The sequence below is a fragment of the Benincasa hispida genome, chromosome 2 (assembly GCF_027475165.1).
Source record: "Benincasa hispida cultivar pf3 chromosome 2, pf3_genome.v1.1, whole genome shotgun sequence".
In the NCBI taxonomy this organism is placed as follows: domain Eukaryota; kingdom Viridiplantae; phylum Streptophyta; class Magnoliopsida; order Cucurbitales; family Cucurbitaceae; genus Benincasa; species Benincasa hispida.
The window spans coordinates 18079461-18103336 of record NC_143479.1 but is presented as its reverse complement, the minus strand read 5'-3'; the positions used below and the strand labels follow the sequence as shown (position 1 = coordinate 18103336).

Here is a 23876-nt window from a genome sequence, read left to right as displayed (position 1 = left end):
TAATAATTGATGGGGAATCATATCCAACATATATTCCTAACCTCCTTTGAGGACCCATCTTAGTGCATTGTGGTGGAGCAATTAAAACATATAGTGCACATCCAAAAATTCTCAGATGGAAAATATTTGACTCATGACCATAAGCTAATTGTAATGGCGAGTACTTATGATAAGCTACTGGTCTGATGCGTCCAAATGAAGCGGCATGAAAAATAACATGTCCCCACACAGATGAAGGAAGCTTAGCTCTCATAAGTAATGGTCTTGCAATTAATTGCAAACAGTTTATAAATGATTCTACTAAATCATTTTGTGTATGAACATGAGCTACAAGATGTTCAACACTTATCCCAGTTGACATACAATAATTATCAAAAGCTTGAGATGTAAATTTCGACTTGATAATAAGCATACGTGTGACCATCTACTGGATATATCTATTAATACCATAAAATATCTAAATGGTTCACTTGGTGGGTTAATGGGTCCACATTTATCACCATAAATTCGTTCTAAAAATACGGGTGATTCAATCTCCACTTTAGATGGTGATAGTCTAATCATCAATTTTCCTTGAGAGCAAGCATTACTTGATAATTCATTAGATTGAAGAATCTTCTGGTTCTTCAATGGGTGTCCATTTGAATTTTCAATAATTCTCCTTATTATTATAAATCCTGGATGACTCAATCGGTCATGTCAAATTGTAAATATGTCTGGATTCATGAACTTCAGGTTCATTGTTGCATATATTTCAATTATTCGTATATGAGTATAATACAATCCAGAAGATAAAGCAGACAACTCTTCCAATATACGTTTTTCATTTAAGATAGCGGATATGATATATAGATATTCCACATTATTTTTACTAACAGTCTCAATATGATAACCATTACAACATATTTCTTTACAACTTAGAAGATTTCTCTTTGATTGACTAGAGAACAATACATTGTCAATTGTAAATTTTGTTCCTCTAGGCAAAATAATATTTACTTTTCCAAAACCTTCGATCAAGTTTGCAGAACCTGATATTGTATTTACTTTTGTTTTCAGCATTGTCAATTTAGAAAAGTATTTTTTTTATTTGTAAGTATTGTATATGTAGTTACACTGCCAGACATAGATCTTCTTTGTTCATTTTTTAAACACTCAACATATGAAAATGATTCATGTTTCTTCATTAAAAGAAAATAATTATAATAAGAAAAACAACACTTAAAATATACAAAAGTTACTAAAAAACATGAAGATAAATAAAAGAAAACAACAACATTAAGTCTAGAATTCTCAAAGTTAAAAGAAACACTTGATGTGCCATCAACTGTGTCAATCTTCTCTTCAGAAGATTCAAAGAAGTCCGCCACATCTAAATTTGTCATATGGGATGGGTTAAATATGTCATTATCCTTGTAGCAAAATTTGCTTCCACATTTTTCTCTTTTTCCTTCAGGGAGGCTTGATAGAGGTCAACTAAGTGTTTTGACGTACGACAAGTACGTGACCAATGTCCAGTCATTCTGCATTGGAAGCATTTATTTTCAACACTCTTTGAACTTTTATTTTGTGGAGGTTTTCCTTTGTGATAATCATTTTATGTGGTTCTTTTGAAATTTAAATTATTAGAACGACCACCACGAAAATAATAATTATTTCTTCCTCTGCCACAGTCACGTCCTCGACCGCGACCAGGACCTCGACCACGATTATTATTAAAATTCACAGCATTCACTTTAGGAAATGGTGTTGTTCCAGTTGGTCGAGATTCATGATTTTTCATCAATAATTCGTTATTTTGTTCGGCCACGAGAAGACATGAAATTATTTAGAATATTGTTTAAAACTTTCTCTCGATATTGCTATTGCATGAGCATATTTGAGACATGAAATATAGAAAATGTCTTCTCTAACATATCAACAAATAATTATTGTCATTGATGTCAAGGGCTGTGAATTCTAATTTTGTAAGGTTTGTCATGGCAACCCTATCACAAAATATTATATTTATATTAGAAATTTAATAGTACTAAATATGCAAAATAACATTTAATTTATTAATTATAACGAATAAGGAAAAATCGACATACCTTTAGGACCTACCTTTAGTAGAGAAAATGATAGGAGCTCGTGCTAATAACGTGTTATAAAAATTGAGGAGTACAATGGGAATACGGATATGAAAAATATAATATAATAATAAATAATAAATAATAACTAAAATTATAAAATAAAATAACTAAAACATAAAATAACCAAAATCAAGAAATTGGATAATATGAAAATTGGTGGAAGTGGAATTCTCACCAATGTAGGTGTGTTCTTAAGATCCACCAAATGTCACTACAAAGTGACAAGTAGGATGTGGACTTACATGGACACCAAGCATGAATAACTAAATGGCACATGGACAACATGAATGGTGACACATTGTCTTTGGGATACTAAACAATGGACATCTATTTTCTATATAATATTCATAATAATTCTCCCTTTTTTATTTGTTGGTTTTGGTTTTAATTTTGTTAACCTGGTCTCCCTATGTATATATTTTTTAATTCTTTATAGAATTTATTTGTAGCACTCAAGTATATAATTTTTTTTAATTTGGTTTCCCATTGTTTTCACATTTTTGTATTTTTTTCCCTTTATTCTTAGACATTGTCTACAATTTTTCAATCTCAGGTATGTATTTTTTCAATTTTTTTTCTTCATTTTATCTCTAATAATCTCTGCTCTAACTTAAATAAATAGAAAAAAATTAAAATTAAAAATTAAAAAATTACTTTCCTATTTTGGCATTCACACGAAACATTAAAAAAATGTATTAAAATATTTTCCTTATCTTTTTCACAATCCCAGTAGATCTGAAAAGAAAAAAAAGACACATTTTATCATTTACCTCTAATTCACCTTAAATAAAACTCTTTTTCAAATCATATTTTATCTCTAGCTCATAATATCTAAAATTTATATCTAATTCACATAAAAAAAATATTTTTTTTGACAAAATCTCATATTATCTAAAAAAATTTCATTCACGTGAAAAGACTTTTTTAAAAAACGAAAAATGCTTTAAACTCATTTAATTCACGATAAGTAATTTGAAGTTTTAAAAAAAATCTCATTTTGTCTAGCATTCTTAAATAATTTCATTATATTCGAGTGAAATGCATAACAATTTTTCAAAAAAGAAAAATCATTCACATGCATACAAAATTTTCAACCAGAAAAATCTCAGTGTACTAATTTCGAGACTGGATTAAGATTAAATCGAACTAAATTTTGAATGAAGATATTTTCTATGAATGAATTAAATTATGGAAAATTTTTATAAAGATATCAAACTATTTACAGAAATAGTAAAAAATAAATAATATTAAATGCGAATAGTTAGTGATAGACTTGTATCCGTTCCTATCACTGCTAGACTTGTATCAGCATCTATCTGCTAGACTTGTATCAGCATCTATCAATGATAGATTTCTATCAGTTTCTAAATAGACACTAATGGGCTTCTGTCGCCTCTATTAGCCTCAATCAAAGAAAATTTAAATTTTGCTACTTTGTGTAAATAGATTCCCTTATTTTTCTATTTTTGAAAATTCTCATTAAATTATTTTCACAATTTTCTAGGGTATATATATATATATATATATATATATATATATATATTTACATTTTCCCACACATTTAAACTACTTTTTCTCTGTTGACAATATTATTTATATTTATTTATATTTAATTAATTTTTTATTCTTTTTGTGTGAGATTGGGATTGAGATTTAAATTGATTAGTCTTCAAAAAAAAATATATTTCTTTTAAGAAAATTGAAGAGTGGTTATAGATATATTAGAAATAGGTTTTTAATTTTAATACAAGTCATTTACTTTTATTTTAAAGTTCTTGTATTTCAAATGTAAATATTATCAGTTTTTTTTTTTTTTTTGAGAAAGAAGTTTGTTTCTTCTCTTAATATCAAAGATTTAAATTGATAAAAAAAAATCAAATTTTTGTGGAAAAGATATCTGTTGATAGCTCTCTTCAATTTTTCACTCATTAGTACTCAAATTCACTTTATTGTGTTTTATTTTATACCCATAAGACTTTTATTTCAAGTTATACATTTACATTTCATTTTTAATATTATGAAACACGTGCCACGCACGTCGTTACAACTAGTAATTATTAGGAGAGAGTGAATATAATTTTGAGGAAACACTAAATAAAATGACTTCTTATGGCAATAATTATTAGGAGAAAGTAAATATGTGGCTGGATCAACTTTATATATGCACTCTACTTTCCAACCATTTAGTTTTTGTATTTTAAAATTTGTGACAGCTTCTCATGAAAAATATTATTTTAAAATTGTCTCTTTTCCATCATTCTAACAATGTAAAAGATATGTGTTATGATCTTTATTCTTCGAGCGTTCAATATTCTCAATTATTTTACTCCATCTAACAAAGCATTTAATCCAACATTTAGAATATTGAAGTGGATATTATTGGATAAAACGATATATAGAAACTAAAGTACACACATTATACAATAATAATATTCAAACTCAAAAGTAAGTGAAATAATATAACAAGGTTTATGAATTAAAATAACTGAGAACCTCAAGATACTATGAATGAAACCCTTGATTACTCGAATACTTTGTAAGTGTGGTCGAATATTTTGTAAGTGTGGAGGTATTACTGAAACTTTTCCCATGTTAGAAATGTGTAAATATCTTCATCATTTCTCTAATAATAAATGCAAGAGTTTTGGACCTCAATTGCACTCATCTAAATTATACCAATTATCATATAAACCTGATTCAGAAATTCATTGTATGTCGTTTCAATCTCTATGTCAAACTCTCTCAACTCTCCCCTTCAAAATTTTATAAGTAAATAGTATTATAATGGGTGCATAACTCAAAATATAATAAAACAAAATAAAATAAAAATAACAAATTCGTTCCACCTTGTTGACTATCCAGTCGAGCCACCACCGGCTAAAAACCAGAATGTCATGTCCTCAGTCATGTCCTCGGCTCGAGGCACGTACGAGGATCTCGGGATACACTTGGTCGGGTAGGACCTAGGTACAAATTTAGAATCATAGAATTATTCCGACTGAGTTTGTTTGGGGTATCCAAAAAACAAATCTTTCAAAAAGAGTCCAAAACTCCAAAAAAAAAAAAAAAAAAAAAAAAAAAAAACCCTACAAAAGGGTAAAAATGTCAAATTTCCCTACATTAAATGGTCAAACTTAGCAACACACATAAATAAAAATCTTCCATATAGGATTTAATTAGGTTATTAGATGCCTGGACTCCGAAACATGCATCATTATAGCTATGAAGTTTTTTGAATCCTGTTTTCAAACTCCCAAATTTCTACACACTCTCTCTCTCTCTCGAATTTTATTTTCAAACTCCCTAACTTCTAGATTTTCACTCATATTTAAGTGGCTAGCATTGTACGGATTTTTTTTTTTTTGCAGGTTACGTTCTTCTTACATTCAAATAAATTTCCTGTTACTACCATGTTATAGTCAGATACGTTGCCTCTAATTGAATTTTTACAATAATACTCTCTATGTAATGAACTACCTGTTTGAAATTTCTATATATTTATACATTAGAGATTTGTAATATTGGTCTATAAAAATACCTTTTTACATTTTCATAAGAGAAAAACTTAGGTGTTCCCTTGGATGCAGGTATCTTGGTACATCCCGAGTATAGTCCAATAAAATTTCGCCATGTGATATTTTTTATTTTGTATAAAAATATTCTTTTTTAATTCATCTTTTGTGTGGTAGAGAAGTAGAGCATAAGTGAGACACCTAATTATTGCTCTTTTCATAATCTAAAAAGGCTAAAAGCCCTAGCAGTTCCATAATCAAGTACCACAATTTTCTCCAGAAATGTCTCCTTACATTTCCCTATAATCTCATAACCTTTATTTATTTATTTAATGTTTCAAAAGCCTTATCTTAAACTATCTGGACTCTAAATCTCTTCCCCCGCCGGAAAGTATGAACATAAATCGGAGGCTTCCACCACAAATCATTCAGATAATCTTCTCCAAACTCCTCGTCTTCAATTTTCCCCTCTGCAGACTAGTCTGTAAATTTTGGAATGATCTGATTTTAAATCATGCTTCAACTTGTAAATCATACCATACTCTTTCTTTCTCTGTATTTCTGGACCGATTGGATCGAAGACGTATTGTGTCGACTTTGACCCCAAACATTTGGGAGGGTTTCGATTTTTTGCCTCCTCTCCTTTTGTAGAAGTTTATGGCTCTTATTCCATAGCTAACACTTCCTGCAACGGACTGCTCTTAGTTTCCAAATCTTGTCCTGACCTTCGTTGTCCCGGTGTATTAAATCCCTCCCTAATCACTACATCAAACTCCCTGAAAATTTGAAGAATGCTCCACCAAATGGAATTTACTGTTATGGATTGGTTTTAGCTCTAACACAACTCACTACAAAATAGTCAGAGTTTCACTTGATTTAAAGAAATCCCTTTCCATCTTTGTTGTTTTTACATTTGGGGAAAGTAAGCAATGGAGGATATGTGCTCAGCAGAGGATTGAAACAACCATAGTATCCTTGTTACTTGTTAGCAACCATAGTACTTACTTCGATGGAGCTCTGTATTGAATTGGTGTAGATAAAAAGAACGGGTATGAATATATCATATGTGGTTTTAATGTCCAAAACGAGAGGATTGAAACAATCGTTTCTCTTTCAGGTTGGTCTTCGAGATGGGTGACTCTCCAAGCATTTACTGGGAGTGTTTATGCAACTTTCTTTTTCATGTATCCTTGTTACAAAATTGTAGCGTGGAGGATGATACAAAGTTGTGGAAGAAGAGAAGATTCGTGGATAAGAGAATTTGTTATTGATGACATGCCAAAAGATTGGGTGGTATCTATTCATTTCAATGACATCATTAAAACTCCTCAAAGCCTATGAAAATGGAGAGATTTTGTGTTTGATGAATTTTAAATTTCTTATTTTGTATAATCCAAAGATTAGGAGGATCAAGAGATTGAATCAAGTTGAGCATGCCACATGAAAATTTTATCCATAGATCCTTTCAATTTTGATTCCGTCCAAGAGATTTTGGTTGAAGATGATAGATGATTGGTGGTTGATTTAAATTTAATTTTAATGGTTTTTTTTATAGCTTAATTTTATTTCTTCTGGATGCTAGTCTCATTATTTCTGTGGGATGATTTATAAAACTAACGGAATATTATCACGAATCTTCCTAACAAATTCTGTTATAGAGAATCAATTGAAAGCGCGCCAAAGAGTTGAGAGTGTGATTATCATAGCTTCGCATAAAATCCCTAGGCGAAGTTGAAGGAATCGTGGATGAGAGCAATTACAGAGAAGCAACAGAAGTAACGTGAATCTTAATAGCAATTTTCTGAGTTATTTGAGGGATTTTGAGGGATATTTTCCTTGTTCTGAGGGGAAGCTTTAAGTGAGCTGATGCAGAGGTCCTCTTTATGTTGAAGGAAGTAATTGGGTCCTTTACTGAGATCAGTAAAGTATAGAGTTATCTCATTGTTATTGTTCTCCTGCTGTGTACTTTGAGTAAGCTATAAAATTATCTAATAAAAATGACTACAGTGGACGTAGACCTTATTTGGTCGAACCATTATAAATCTTGTCTTCTCATTTTTCCTCTCTTTAGCATTGTTTGATTTGTTCTGTTATTGCATAGCTTCTGTTTAGTTTCATTAGTTTGGTTTGTTTGCTTAAAACCCACAATTGATAATAGAGCCAATAAGGCTATTTCTCATTTTCATTTGCTTTTCCCATCAGTGTTGTGGAAGTAAGAATGGTGACTAAGTTTGGTGTGGAGAGATTTGATGGGAAGGGAAACTTCTCTCTTTGGAAGAAGAAAATAAGGGCAACTACTCGTGCAGCAGAAGGTAGTAAAAGTTCCTGATGAATCAGACAAGAAACTTGCAAACATGACAGATGATGAATTGAAAGTACAAATATTTTGTACTTGGCTGATAAGTGAATGACCAGAACACTGCAAAAGAGGTATGGACTAAGCTAGATGAGATTTACCTTATTAAGTATTTGACAAATAAGTTGTACCTGAAGGAGAAATTCTTTGGATTTTTTTAGTTGAATTATTTTGCATGAAATAATTGTTTAAATTACTCGTTAGCAAAAATTTTAGGTTATTTAATTAGATCCACATTAGTAAAAAGTTTTTATTAAATTAAATAAACTTCATTCACCCCTTTAAGGTTGTCATACTGATCCTACAAAATCAAACAAAATCACATGAATCAAGAAATCATCCAACTAAAGAAAGGTCAACAAAATTACTAAATAATTAAATTCGTATCCAATCAATTAAGGAAAATTATAACAACCTATATTTGATTAATCTTCACTTAAAAAAATCTATTTTAAACCAAACAATAATATTTTAATGGATTTTAGAAGAATTACAATTTGTAATACAGTACATGGTATTTGCAATGATAATTCACTTGAACTATAGAAAAATGGAGACAAAAACATTTAGTGCATGGTATTTGTAACTCATTGAAAATCTAAGTGTTAAATGTTAGAATAACAAAATGTTAAAAAAAAATATTGTAAAGAATACTTTGAGAAAAACATGCAAATAATTGATATTTGAGCATTTAAAATTCACTTAAAATTGGGAGAAAATGGTAGAAGAGATAAGAGACAAAAGCATTTAGCGCACGTATATTTGCAACTCAGCCAAAATCTATAAAGTGTTGGAATACCAAAGAAAAAATAGTGTAAAGAAGGCTTTTAATAAATTTGAAAAAAAATGCAAATACTTGTGTTTGCATTGTTCTATTGAAAATCTATTATAACAACACATTTTATTTCTATAAGAGGGATAACACATTTCTTCCATCTTTAATTTTGGCTAGGGCTAGGGTTTCAAAGGTATATACATATTTTCAACGAAATTAGAAGGACTTGCATTTGTCTCTTTTCAAAGATCAAACTTTTTAATGTTTTTTTCTTTACAACAGACGTCAACTTGGCACTGAGAAAGATTTATGGCAACTAAAATACACATGGCCACGAATTTTTGGGTGAAAAACTAAAAATAACCGCCTTCCTCAAAATAATCACCCTGAAAATAACCACCCTCTTGATTTTCCTCACGTATTTAATGTTTAAATACAGATTTTATTATTAATTTAGATTATGTTTAACCACTTTTCGAATTAATCGAATTAAATATTCGAATTTTTCTACCAAATTTATATTTTAAAATCCATATATTATCAAATTTCATTTTATTTAATAAAATTTTAAATTTATTCAAATGTTTGAATTGTTTTTCATTATTTTATACATATCCTTAATAAATTAATCGGGTATTTTTTTTCATATTTTTAAAGATTTAAATTATTTTGTATATGTTATTGGATTCAATTGTACATACTTCATATTTAGTCACTATTTTATAAAAAATCATTATCGTAAAACAACTTTTTGTTACCTACACAAAGTGACTATCGATTTTTTATTTGTTATAGTTTTCTTCTCAAGCTATTGTATTTACTACGGTTTTACAATTGGTTGATGGGATGAGAATTCTTATTACCACGATTTTCGAGCTTTTGAGACATATACTCCATCAAATTCATATATATCCAAAGTAAGCTTTCTCCCTCGGGTGAGTTAACTATATCTGTTTGACAATGTACTGGGTCATTAAGATTGTTGAAGATAGAGATATTTTGTGATTGATGTCAGTTTTATCATAGTCTAGCCAAATTCATTTATGTGTAATGGTTGACCATGTCTCATCTGTTGCCCCAAAACATTGGAAATACACTGCATTTGAATAATGAATTGGCAAACTGATCATTCTTCCCAACCTCATAGCAATACTGAAATCATTGATTTCCAAGATTGAGTCATTTCAATCTAGTATTCCCATTAAAGTAGTTCTTTACGTTGATGGTAAAAAAAAAATATTTGGCAAGGGTCAAGAGTCGATACCCGTGGAGAAGATCTTTTTGTACTCATGTTGATGATGTTTGAGGCTTAACAATTTTAGGGCAATAGAAGCACGTCTTTATTTTCCTACGATGAAGTTGTTTTCAAGGCAGAAGCGCTTTCTTTCTTCCCTTGAAACTATTTTTGGAAATGCTGTTTTGGGAATGTTGTAATCCTTTTGAAATCCCTAACTTGATTTTATTACACTTGCTCATTGTGACCGTTGTTTAAGTGGTTAACTTTTAGAATTCCTAAACTTGTGCATGTGGGTTTGCTTGTGGGCAATTTTGTCAATTGCTAATGGTTTTGTCATTGTTTATCGGGATAGTTGTTTAAGTATAGTGTATTTGTTTATCCATAACTTTTAGAATTCCGTTATATATATGGGCTAGTTTTGATTGCTAATTATGATTTTCTAACATTATAATCCGCTTTACCATTTTCACGATTTTTAAAAAAATTTGTTATTTTTTCAAATGAAAGTTTAAATTTTACTGGTCAACTCAAAATATAATCAACCGTAATTGATGGAAGTATTGGATTTGGTGAGGGCAAAGTTGGAAAAGTAAGTAGGGAAGTGAGCCCCTCCCTATCACATAATTAGGCCATAAATCATACAATTTAGAAAATGGTCATTTATCCAACTAAGGATATTTGTATGGCTATTTTGTACGATTTCTCTAATAATAAGCTTACGAAGCTCAGTGCCCTTCTTCAAGGGCTACCTACAAAAATGGCCAAATTCAATTAATCATTTAGAAATATAGTCATTGAATTTTTTTTTATTGGATATATGATCAAATAATTATTTAATTAATTATTTTATATTTAAGGATGGTCTAAAATACCCCTAACAACCTAACACCCTACAAAATCTAAATAAACAAATATATAATTAAATTATATCAAATCGCACACAATGGAATCTAAAAACAGTTAAATTAAATTTCAAATTTAAAAAACAAAATCCAAAATTTGTTCAATCTTACGGCATGAATACTTCATAGGCTGCTTCGACGAGGCTTCAACTCTGCCCAGCTTTGGAAACACAAAATTGTTGCCCTAGTCTCAAATGAAACAAAAAATTACTTGAATACACTGTATATGTGCCTGGCCTCAAAGCAAAACAAAATTTGTTGAATAGACAAATGTAACAGTTAATAATGTACAAAAGAGAGAAATCTAGTGTGTTCATAAAGGGGGCACTGACGAGTAACTCCCACAAATCTGGTAGAATTTTTAGAAGAAAATAGATGATGTTGAAAAAAATAATCTATAAAATGTAAATCTGGAGAAGAGCGAAATTAGGAGATTTGTTTTGCATGAAATAAGGGAGATCGTGATGTCATCAAGGACAAAATGGGAAAAAAAGTAGTAGCCGAATTTGAATCTAAATTTCGATTGGGACATAATTCAATAGATTTTTAATTTGGTCATCTTTGAAAGAGATATTCAGACATACAACATAATTACACTATCATTTTGAAAAAATAGTAAATATTACACTGTAATTAAATTTTGGTCTTCCTATATTATAACCTATAAAATTTCTACTATTTATTAGAATCGTCAATCTCACTTTATCTCAAATTTTCATTTATTTATTTAACTTTTTTTTTGTATTTTTTCAAATCTCACATTATATTTATTGTTCCAATTCTTCCCTTCTTTTCTTTTCTTTTCTTTTTTTTTTTTTTTCTATTTCTTTCAAATCTTATATTATCTAATTATTTCACTTTATCTTTTATTTTATACATTTATTTTGCTTCTTCTTCTTTAATATCTCAAATTATTGAAAATCAATGCAATAAATACTTTTTGAAATCTTTCTTCACAGAGGAGTCGATTTTCTTGGAGTGCAATCATGATACAATTTCATGCTCCGAATAATTCTTCACCAATTCTTTTCTAAACATCAAAGAACATCTTGATAATGAGAAGTATTTGCTCCTTCTTAATCAATTTATGCAAATTAGGAGTGGAGTTGTTGTGATTCTTCGACGTAAAGATATTGTATCATGCTTTGAACTCATTGTCCTGACTATGAGAGATTTTAGATGAAGCAACAAACTTTCCTAGATGAGTTTGTCGATAGGACAAACTGCGATGGAGGCTTGACGAAAATAGAGATGGTGAATTCGAAATAAGGGGATGAAGAGGAAGAGAAATAATTAGCGGATAATTATTTTTTCCGCTAATTATTTTTTTGTTCTCAACCGTTTTAGTCCCTTATCTCTCATAACTATCAACTCTCTAAGTAGTCATTATTTACTTTTTTTTTTTTTTCACCAATTTTTCTCCAACAACATATTAAAATTACAATTTAATTAACTAAAGAATAATGATAAGCTCTTTTGTTATTTGCTTTTTTTTTCCTTTAATAAGGTGTAATATTGTTATTTGCTTCTTTCTTTTTTTCCCTTCTTTTTACCTTTTTTTTTTATATATATATATAAATGTTATGTTATTTTCAAATATCACTTTATCTAAAAAAGAAAAGTTCCTATTTAATTTTTATTTTCTTAATTACTTTTCTATATTATCATAGAACTTGTTGAAGATTTGTTATATTTGATTGAGAATTTGTGTTTATTATTTACGATTTTGAACTAAGTATCGTCCATCCACCATATTTTTTGCAAGTATTTATGCATGACACCTATTCGAGGTATGTTCTTGGGTTTCTTTTCTCCCACTTTTGAATTGTTATGTTATCTATTTTTTTACCATTTAATTAAGATTTGATTGGTTAGTTACAACCTAATTTAGATTCTCCCATTTTTGATTTGTTTTGTGTTATCTATTTTTTATCATTTAATTGAGATTTGGTTGGTTAGTTACAAACTAATTTAGAGGAATGAATATTTTCTTTGTTAGCATTTACATAATCTATGGAAGATGAGAGTATTTATGACATTCACAAATTATTAGTTAATTATTTATTTAATCGTTTTGCTAATTTTCAAAATATAAAATCAGTTTGTCATATCTTCAAATTCATTTATCTTATTAGCCATTTTTAAAATGAAGGTTTGTAAGTGGCCATTTCTTCCTATTTCTCTTTCTTCAAATAACGGGTCAATGCTCTGTTTGGGCCGTGCATTTTTGCTAGGCTCGCCCAAACTTTTATTTCAAGAGGCCCAACTCAATCTATTTCTGAGCCTTTGGGCCTTTAGTTTTGTTTTCTAGGGAAAAAAATTGTAGCAGATGTTTTTTTATTATAAATAAATATATATATATCCTTTTTTAAAACTAATGGCATATATAGAATATTTAGGAAGATATGATTTACCTTTCTTTTTATTCTTAAAATAACATTCTTTTGTCCGTGTCTTCTTCATCGCCTTTGTGTTTGTTTTTCGCCGTCTTCTTCATGCCATCTTCTTCAGGTAGGTGCGATTTCAGGTACACTTTCATTCTCCCGCGTCTTCTTCATCTATCTTCTTTTTACTCGAGTTAATGTGTGTTTTTCAAGTACGTCTTTTTCATTCTTCGCCAAACGGTTTTGAGAGAAACAATTCTAAAATTGATCCATTTTTTGCTCGCAATTTGGTATTTCTACTCACGATTTGGTATTTCTTACTCAAGATTTTGTATTGTTTCATCCTTTGCTCGTGCAATTCTTTTCCCATGTTTAGGTCATCTTCCTCAATTTCTTATTCGATTTCATCTAGGTTTTTTTTAATTTGTTTTCAATTGTAATGTTTTAGGTTTCATTGATGTTTAACTGAAATATGCTAATGTTAGTAGTGGATTTGATGATTTCTACAAGTTTCATCTACTTTAATTTTTCCTTCCATAACTTAATTTCTGTTTTTATTTATATTTAGGCTTTTTTTTCCAATCAGTCATGAACTTCAATATTAGTTTACTTATGATTAATATATATCATAGTCTATCAATGATATTAGTCTATCACTAACATATATTGTTTTCTATTTATTCTATTAGTCTATCAATGTTATGAGTTTAATTTATGTTTCTTGAAGTGATTTGGAAATATGATTAAGCTTGCAGTAGCGGTATTTCATAATGGACAGTGGGATGACAAACATAATTACTTGAATTACAAGACTAAAGACGTATTGGTCAATGAGATTATATTTTTTTTAGAGTTTTGTGAGTTTGATATTAAAGGAAATTCAATTGAATGTATCTATTTCTTCAATATAATTATCGATCTTATTAGATTTTGGTATCAATGGCATTCAAACTGTGGTTGAAATTCATGAAGATAATGATGTTACTTGGTTTTTGAATTTAGTTAAAGAACAAAACAAGACATCCATTAGTTGTTCATGCTTTTAGAAGGGGTTTCCAATAGTGGATTTGATAAATTTTTATGTGTCGTGTCTTCTTCTTCTCCAATTAATGATGATTTTAACATTCTAACAAATGTTCATATTAGTAGATTGTCTTTTACATTTAATTTGAAAGAGAATGATATATTTGCTAGTAAGGAAATAGTATCAAAGTCTTTTTACTACATAGCTATAAAGAACAACTTTGAGTTCAAGACTGTGAGATAAAATTCTAAATAAATTGAGTTGAAGTGCTCATAAGGTGATTGTCAATAGTACGTTCGCATCTCGTTATAAGAGTGGGGAACTATGGAAACTTAGGAAGTAAATTGCTAATTTGTTCTATAAATGATATTCAAACTTCTCATAGACAAGCATCTTCATCATTGATTGGTGATTATATGATAAAAGAATTTAGCCCTTGTGACCATTTGACTCCGGATGATATTATGATTAACATGCGTATGTTAGCTACTACAAAACTTGGAGGGTGGAAGAATATATTATGAAGTTATGGAATGGTGCAAAGGAATTTTATGTCTTGATCCTATAATTTTTTACAAAGCTAGAAGAAATGAACCCAAGTTTGGTTTTTTCTCCTATCCTTTATAAATAATGAATCAAGCTTTCAATGAGTATGTAACCAGTATTTGATGGACTTGTTTAAATGGTCTATCACTGATATTGGTCTATTAGTGATAGATCTTATAGTAAATGAGCATATTATTGGTCTATCGCTGATATTTGATCTAGCAGTGATAGATCTATTGTAAAATAGGATGTAATTATTCTTTGATATATCTTTTTTATTTTACTGCAGGTTCATTCACTACATATGAAACTGATTCCAAGAGGCATTTTAAGTATTGTTTTATGGCAATTGGATTGTGTATTGAGGGGTGAAAAATATTGTAGGCCAAACATATCATTTGACAACACCTTTTTAAAATGTAAATATGGTGGAACTCTTTTGACGGTGTCAACAAGTGATGGTAACAAACAGATTTTTCCTCTTGCCTTTAGTATTGTAGACTTCGAGAATGATGCATCATGGAAATGGTTTTTTGAGAATATAAAGAGAAGTTAGGGGATCAAGAAGGTTTAGTTATTATATATGATCGACATTTAAGTATTCTGAAATGTGTTCAAAACGTTTTTCCAACTGCTGAATATTGTGTTTGTTTGCAACACCTTTTCGAGAAGTTTGAAGTTGACATATAAGGACTCTTCTATTGATAATATGTTTTTTAGATGTGAAAAAGCATATACTGTTGTTGATTTTGAGCTAAATATGAGATGGATGAAGGTTATATATCCTAGCATATGAGACCATCTTAGTAATGTTGGTTTCGAGAAGTTGGCTTGTGCATATTGTAGAAGGAGAAGATATCAGATGACGACTACAAACATTTCAGAATGCTTAAATGCAATTCTAAAAGAGCTTAGAGATTTAGCCGTGGCATCACTACTCGATTCTATCAGACAATTATTTCAAAAATGGTTTTATGATAAAAGTAAAGTTGCATATTGTATGAAAACCGTTTTGAAAAACTGAGTTGAGGGAAAATTACGAACACAACATTAGATATCAAGAAGCTTCACAATAAAAGTTACTTATTTTCATGGGATGTATTGCAAAATCTATCAGTGATTGAGTTCAATCATTGATAGACTTTTATCACTGATGGATCTTAATTAATTTGTTGTCTATGTGTCATTTTTCTCAGATTAATGCAATTAATGATGTTGAATTTCAAGTGATTGATGGAAGCAATCACTTTATGGTACATTTAGATTCAAAATCATGTACCGTGTTTGAGATCTTGATAAAATTCCATGTGCCCACGCACTTGCTGTTCTTCGTGGACGCAATATGGATACTTACTATTTTGTTCCTAAGTATTTTTTGTCAAGTACCTTTATTTCATGTTATACTGGTCTGTTCATCCAGTTGGGAACCATGCTAATTGGAAACCTACAACAATTGACATGAGTATATTACCTCTAGTTGTTAAGCGTCCAGTAGGTCGACCTCGAAAACAAAGAATATTATCAATTGACGAGGAAAAAAAGTTAGACAAAATGCGGTCATTGTCGTCGTATTGGTCACAACCGTAGAACATGTAAATTTCCACCATCTATACAATGATGTAGCGTTTACTATCGATGTAATTTCTATAGATGTGAACGTGTATGTGTTGGGAATGTCTTAAACTCGCAGTTCGTAAATATTGTTAATATATTCTATTTATTAATAAAAAGTATTATTAAGTATTTTATTCAATAAATTGTTGTTGATATTGTATTTTATTATAAAAATCTAATAAATGAATACATGGCTATAATATAAATACTTTAACTTTATGTGGTGACATAAAATAGGATCAAGTTTTAGTATAAAGCCAAAATAGTGTATAAATATATGGATGAGATTGGGTACCTCTATATACTGATATAAATGATCTCAAAATTATTCCTGTGGAGACATGTGAGTGGGGGCATCCTATACAATGAGTTTGCATAAGATCGAACCTCAAAATAGTCACTTTTCTTTATAACGACCGTTTACTGTTAAAATTGACTATTTCAAATTTAATGACTTAGAGTAACTCGATCTTAATCCTGTTCTAACTATGAACTCGTGTTTATTCGGAATTATCCTTTGATCTGCATACGTGAGAGTAGTCGAACAGCACTGTTCAATAAGCCTTTCATTTTGGGGTAAGACCGGATAGATAGTTGGAGACATAGTTCTGTTAGATGGAACTTAAGCGTTGATTCCTGGTCTTGAACAATGGAGCCCAGAGAGGGACATGGTTTATAAGTTGGACTATAAACGCTTGTGATGTATAATATATGATATTTTCTTCACTACTTGACTTTGTACATTGGATGTTTTATTTGCTTGATCACAAACCAATAAACTAAAATCCCTAGTTGTCATTATGTAACTTAAGCATGTATGTGGTGACATACAAGTAGATCATGTCTTAAGTGATAACCAAAATGGTCTGTAGTATATGGATATAGGAGGGAAACTTTATCCTGATAACGCTACGGATGCGGCCCACTTTGTAGAATAGTTACAAGTATTATAAACAGATGGTCTGATCCTGATCATTCGTGTGGGGATATACGAGTGGGGGCGTCTTATACAAAGAGTTTGTATAAGATCTAACCCTGAAGTGTTAACATCTCGTTATATAACGTTGTTCATGACAAAGACTTCACTTCACTAGGATGACCATAAGTAACATTACCTTAATCCTGAGTGAGTTGGGAACTCCTACCATTGAGGTCGGTCCTTTGATTTGTATGGGTGCGAGTGGCCAGGTCGCCAACTCAAACCTACCACTTTGGGGATTCGTCTGATTTTGGAGCTGGGAACTCAGCTACACAAGATGGAATTCACTTCTTCCCCGAAGTAGGAGTAAGTAGATAGATTGCTGCCTTAAGGGTTGATCCTGGGGCTTGAACGATGTGGCACCACACACCTTCTCATGGCTTAAGAGGTGTCCATACATAGTAGGACTATGTTGTATTGTTCATTAGAGGAATCAATGGTACTTAAGGAGTACGATGTAACTACAAGGGCAAAACGGTAAATTGGCTCATATGTACTTACGAGCATTTGTGAAGGGTTATCATACTAACGATTGGTTATATCCGATGGACACAGAAATATATCTGTGGTAAGAAGAGTTCAACTGTTGGTCTTTAGTGGAATGTCTGGCAGTTAATGAATGATTGATCTCGTGGCTAAAGAGTTTAATCAGTTATTCACGTACCGTTGGAGTTTTGAGCCATAAGTCCATAAGGTCCCCTTGGTAGCTTAGACTCAAGTTGAGAATAAGTTTTTGGGTCAGTTTGAAATATTCAAATTGACAAGAGGGAGTTCGATTATATATGATATAATTGAATTGGTTAATTATATATGATATGATTGACTTTATGTATGAGATACATTAATTGGAGGAAACTGGATATAAATATGATTTATATCTAGTGGAGAAGAAAAAACTATGGTTGATATATGATATTAAACTATAGGTTAATGAATATAATATGATTATATTTATTATTATTAATTTGGAAATTATGGGATAATTGACCGTCGTTTTCTCCGTAACTGTGCGTTATTGGGAGGTTCCATTCGGTTTTCGTAACTGAAGAATAAAATGAAATTTGTCTTCATTTTGAAAAGATCGCAGATAATTGCTCACGAAGTGTTTGCATCCTATCGCTTAGTGAATTGAGAGACTATACGATAGCTCACATTTTACTACTTGATCGCTTACACGCACGCGCTTTCTACTAAATGATTGCCTACCTTTTGTTAAATGATCGCTTAGAGCCCGAGCTTTACTAAACGATCGTATAGACGATCGCCTACCTTTTCCTACACAATCGTGTACCTCGCCTAAACGATCAAGCACTTTGTATATACGATAGACTCGCCTTTCTCCCACTTGCTTGATCGTTGTATACGATCTCTTTTCCTCCTCCCTTCTACAAAATTCGAACAGAGCCCACTCTTTGGATTCTCACTCTGAGAATACTAAGGGTTCCAATTTTGGTGTCACTCTCCGTTCTTCATCTTTTCGTGTGGAGTCCATTCGTGGTAGACGATCGGGTGTTGCTGAACGATAACTTGTCGTTCCAGCGAGAGCGTTCGTTCGTGGAGAGACCGAGATTTGCTGTGAAGAGAGTCTTCAACTGGTAAGTTTACTCATTCTCTTGTTTATTTATCTGAAAGCATGCTGGTAATTTAGTAGTTTGATGCATATCTGTTTGTTTGAATGTAAATGTGGAAATTCTGTCACAATGTCTTTAGAAAGATTCGCTTTCGCTCAGAGGTACTCTTGTATAAGAGTTCCTTCATAATTATATTCGATATAAATAAAAGGTTTAATTTTGTTTAAATTAAACGAAATCGAAGAGATTAGAATATTTAAATATTGGTTTAAATATTGATTTACATAAATAGGATTCATGTATGAATTATGTGTTAGATTAATTTAATATTTGATATTAAATTATTGATTAATTAATTAATTAAAATTATTTAATTATTTATTTAAATAAAACATTTTTCAAATTTTGAAAATAAAAATTCAGACTTGATTTTAATTCTCTAATTTTAGTGAGAATTAAAATTACATTCAAAATTGAATTTTAAAATGGAAAATTCCACTTTGAGTGGAATTATAAGTGGAATTTTCCAACATTTCCTTTCTAATTATGGTGGTTTCACCCAATTGAAACACCTAGCCCAATTATAATCAGCTAGTTGAGGTGTCATTAAGTTGAGATTAAAATGATTGTATGATTAACTTGCTTAAATACATCTGATTTGATCATATTTAAGAACTTATGCAAGCTGAAATTGGTTATTTCCAAAAATTCTCTACAAACCCTCATATTCTCTCAATCAAATAACCTCAATTTTGATATTCCACCTCTCATTCCAAGTTAGAGGATAGTAGAGAAGATCCTTGTGGTGGTCCTTTGGTTTTTTGGAGACCCAATTCGTGGAGAGAAGTTGGTATTGCTAAGATTCATCAAAGGTTGTAGTTCTTGAAATCCTTTCACTTAATTTTTGTTTCAATGCATGTTTTTAAACTCAAATTAAGTGTAATTAAAGTACTTATTAATTCTGATTTCTTCCGCTGCATGTTAGTTTACTCTATCACTATGTTGCCAATATTTTTACAATGTTGTAGGATTTTCCATTTTTACCATTGGTGTGATTGTTATATTGTTTATAAGAACATAACATTCTGCTTGAGAAATATATAACCTTTTTTCTTTTTCCATTTTTTGTCAATAGTATATATATACAATTTTCTTCTTATTCAATGTGAGTAATGCCACTGAAAGTATAGAATATAGTGTTGGGATTGGTGTCCTAATTCTCCTGAGTCTCGTTGTTTTGTAAAGATACACATTGTTCAATGAATAAAAAATGTTTTATTTAATTCTGACATTTACTCATATCCAATAAACAAAGCTCCTTGGTTATCTTATGTGAACTTAAGCATGTATATGTAATATACAAGTGGATCATACCTTAAGTGATAACCTAAATAGGTCTGTAGTATAAGGATTAAGGTGGAATACCTGATCCTGGTGACACTACGGATACGGCCTGCTTTGTAGAAGTTTGCAAGTATTGTAAACTATTACATATGGTAGATCCTAACCATTCATATAGAGATGTGGAGCGGGGTGTCCTATACAAAGAGTTTGTATAAGACTTAGACCACGAGATGACTAGACTCTGTATATAACATCGTTGATAATAGAGACTTACATCTCACCTAAACGACCATAGGTGGCACAACCTCAATCCTGAGTGTTTTGGGAACTCCTACCTTTGAGGGCGATCCTTTGAATAGTATGGAGAGTGGCCAGATTGCCACTCAACATGCCTACCTTTTTGGGGACTTGTCTGATCTGGGAGCTAAGAACTCAATCCACAGGATGAAATTCACTCATTTCCCGAAGTAGGGATAAGCAGAGAGATTGCTCCCTTAAGGGCTAATTCCGGGGCTTGAACATAGTGGCCACAACTTCTCTTTGGAAGAGAATACTCGATCATAGTAAGACTATGACTTATGTTCATTAGAGGGATCAGTGGTACTTAAGAAGACAGATGTAACTACAGGGGCATAACGGTTATTTGTCCAGCTGTAATTACGAGCGATCTGTGAAGGGTTGTCGCACTGCTGATTGGTTAAGATGGACATATAATATATCTGTGGTAAGGAGAGTTCAGCTGTCGATCTTTAATGGAGTGTCTGGCAGTTAACGGATGGTGGATCCCGTGACTAAAGAGTTTAATCAATTATTCACGTATCGTTGGAGCTTCGAGCTACAGGTCCATGAGGTCCCCTTGGTAGCTCAATGGATTCAGTTGAGGATCAGTTCTTGGTGTTGATTTAAAATGTTCAAATTGACAAGAGGTATTTTGATTATATATGATATAATCGGTATGATGTATAAGATACATCTAGTGGAGGATTGATGTAAATGAGATTTACATTAAGTACCATGGAATAGAAAAAGAACTATGGTTTATATGTTTCATGAGATGAAATATTAAAACTATAGGTTATAAATATAGTATGATAAGTTGGTTATCATTTATGTTTATAATAATATTAATTATTGGATAATTAATTCTTTTTCTTTTAAATAACCAAAGTAGTGGGTGGTTATTAAATCATGGTAAGTTTAAAAGGAGAATGGTTTTCCTATTTTAAAAAGAAGTTTTTTACAAAAGATTGAAAAAGTTTTGAGTTTTCTCTCTGCGCAAAAGAAACTCACTGGGTCGTCAAGTAAATACAGATTTACAGACGTCGGCTAGGTGAGCTAAACGATCGTGCAGAGTATAGCTAAACAATCGTGCAGTATTAACTAAACGATCGCATAGTTTTGCTAGACGATCGCTGGTCCAAGCTTGCAGTGTCTGTAGGTGACAGACCGAGCTAAACAATGAGCTAAATGATCGCATAGCTTTTGCTAGACGATCGCTTAGCTTTATCTAAACGATTGGTCATCGACTTATACAATAGGTCTCCTCCATCTTCCAATTATCTAGTCGTGTACGCGATCGTTGTTTCCTTCGTTCGTCTGCCTCATACCAAGTCCGAACAGAGCCCACCCTCTAGATTCTCACACCGAGAATACCAAGGTCACCTTGTTGGTAGTGTCAGACACCGTCGAGGTTTTCTAGAGGTCGTTCGTGTTGCTGAGGAGTTCGTGACCGAGGAGTTTGTTAAGGACGAGCGTGAAGTGTTCGTGCTATGTTCGTTGCTATGTTGCGGTCGTGTAGATCGAGCATTTTTGGTCGCTGTTGTTCGAGCGGTCGCACAACGGACCGTGGAGACGTTTCTGCCTATGTGCGTAGAGTTTTTCTCATTGTTCATTTGTTGTTCATGCGGTAATTTCTGCATTTGAATTGTATAACCATTTGTTTGAAGTCAACTGTAAATGTATTGTTGATTCATGATTGTAATTTGGAATAAACTTGTTCCGCTGCTCATGGAAATCTCGCTTCCGATTTCCTTCATTTAGTCCTTGGAATTTTTTTCTCAATAGAAAGTACAGAATTTCCCAACATATTTCTATAGAATAAAAACACAAAATCAAGTACATACAAAAGAAAGTAAGATCAATTTCAAGTAATGTCACTTAGCTTTCTATCACTGATATTGATCTATCATTGACATTAATCTATCACTGACCACCAAATACATAATAACAAGAGTTTAGTCCTTAGAACTTCAAAATAGAAAGCACAAAGGGACATAGTTTGCACTTATTTAACCAACAATTCAACAAATTTCTACATCTATACGACAAAATGAACTACATATGAAGTTATTATGATCAATTTCAAGCAATGTCACTGTGATTTCTATCACTGATATTGGTCTATCATTAACATTGATCTATCACTGATCATAATAACAAGAGTTTAGTCTTTAAAACTTTAAAATAGAAAGCACAAAGGTACATAATTTGCACTGACTCAACTAACGATCCAACAATTTTCTATATTTATATGACAAAATGAATTACTTATAAAGTTAATGTCACAGGTTAATGTCACTGTGAAGTGTATCATGGATGGTTTCTATCACTGATACTACTATTGTATCTACAAAAACTAAGGTATAATATCCCACAATATGAAAGTACTAAAATATCCATAAAAACTACGGTCTAATAGCCACAACATTAAACTAAGCCACAACTACATTATTATATTTGAGAGATTTTTAGGTCAAAACTAGGGGCAATATCCTTGATTCTAGGAGAATATCTTATTTTTTTGGAAAAGCTTTCTTCTGGTCTTTTGCATTCTTTAACATCTTCTTTGATGGTTTAGACTGTCTTTTCGATCTAACATTTTCAATATGCATCGTTGTATTTTCCTTTTGTTGAGTAACCTGAAATGTCAATACTTACTTATAAGTTTATAAATATATATTGAGTCTATAAGTCATAAAGCAATATAGGAAATGTGACAATTGTTATACCTTCACTTTTTTTGCTTTGACATGCACCATTTTTTACCTTTTTTCATGTCCATTGTCTTATTCCTCATTGTCTTCAATCTTTTGTAAATATATTATATAAGTGTACCAATGCACGATATTATAGAAGTTGTCAATGTACTTTTTCTATGATATAGTCTATCATTGAAAAAAAATTAAAATAACTAGATGTTGGTACTGTTAGATTCCAATAAAAAGATGACAACATTCTATCAGTGATAGAAACCTATCATTGATAGAATTTAATGAGCAGCACACTTGAAGTCTATAAAAATGCAATGGCAATAGCCTACTATTTAACTAGATGGTTACCTTTTTTCCCTCAGTAATAATGGTTTCTTCTATTTCCTTCTCTTTCTCATGATTTTCTTCAAGCTTCTGTAGATATTAGTATAGACTTTAATAAAAAGATGACAACATTCTTATAGACTTTAATAAAAAGATGACAACATTCTATCAGTGATAGAAATCTAT

At 31.0% G+C, this 23876-nt stretch overlaps 1 long non-coding RNA gene across 1 annotated transcript; it reads left to right on the top strand.

Moving 5' to 3' along the window:
* Positions 1-13298: 13298 nt before the first annotated feature.
* On the top strand, positions 13299-15432 carry LOC120070812 (uncharacterized). The gene is made up of 2 exons (XR_005480026.2): positions 13299-13441; positions 15158-15432. It is a non-coding gene; the product is annotated as an uncharacterized LOC120070812 (long non-coding RNA).
* Positions 15433-23876: the final 8444 nt, after the last annotated feature.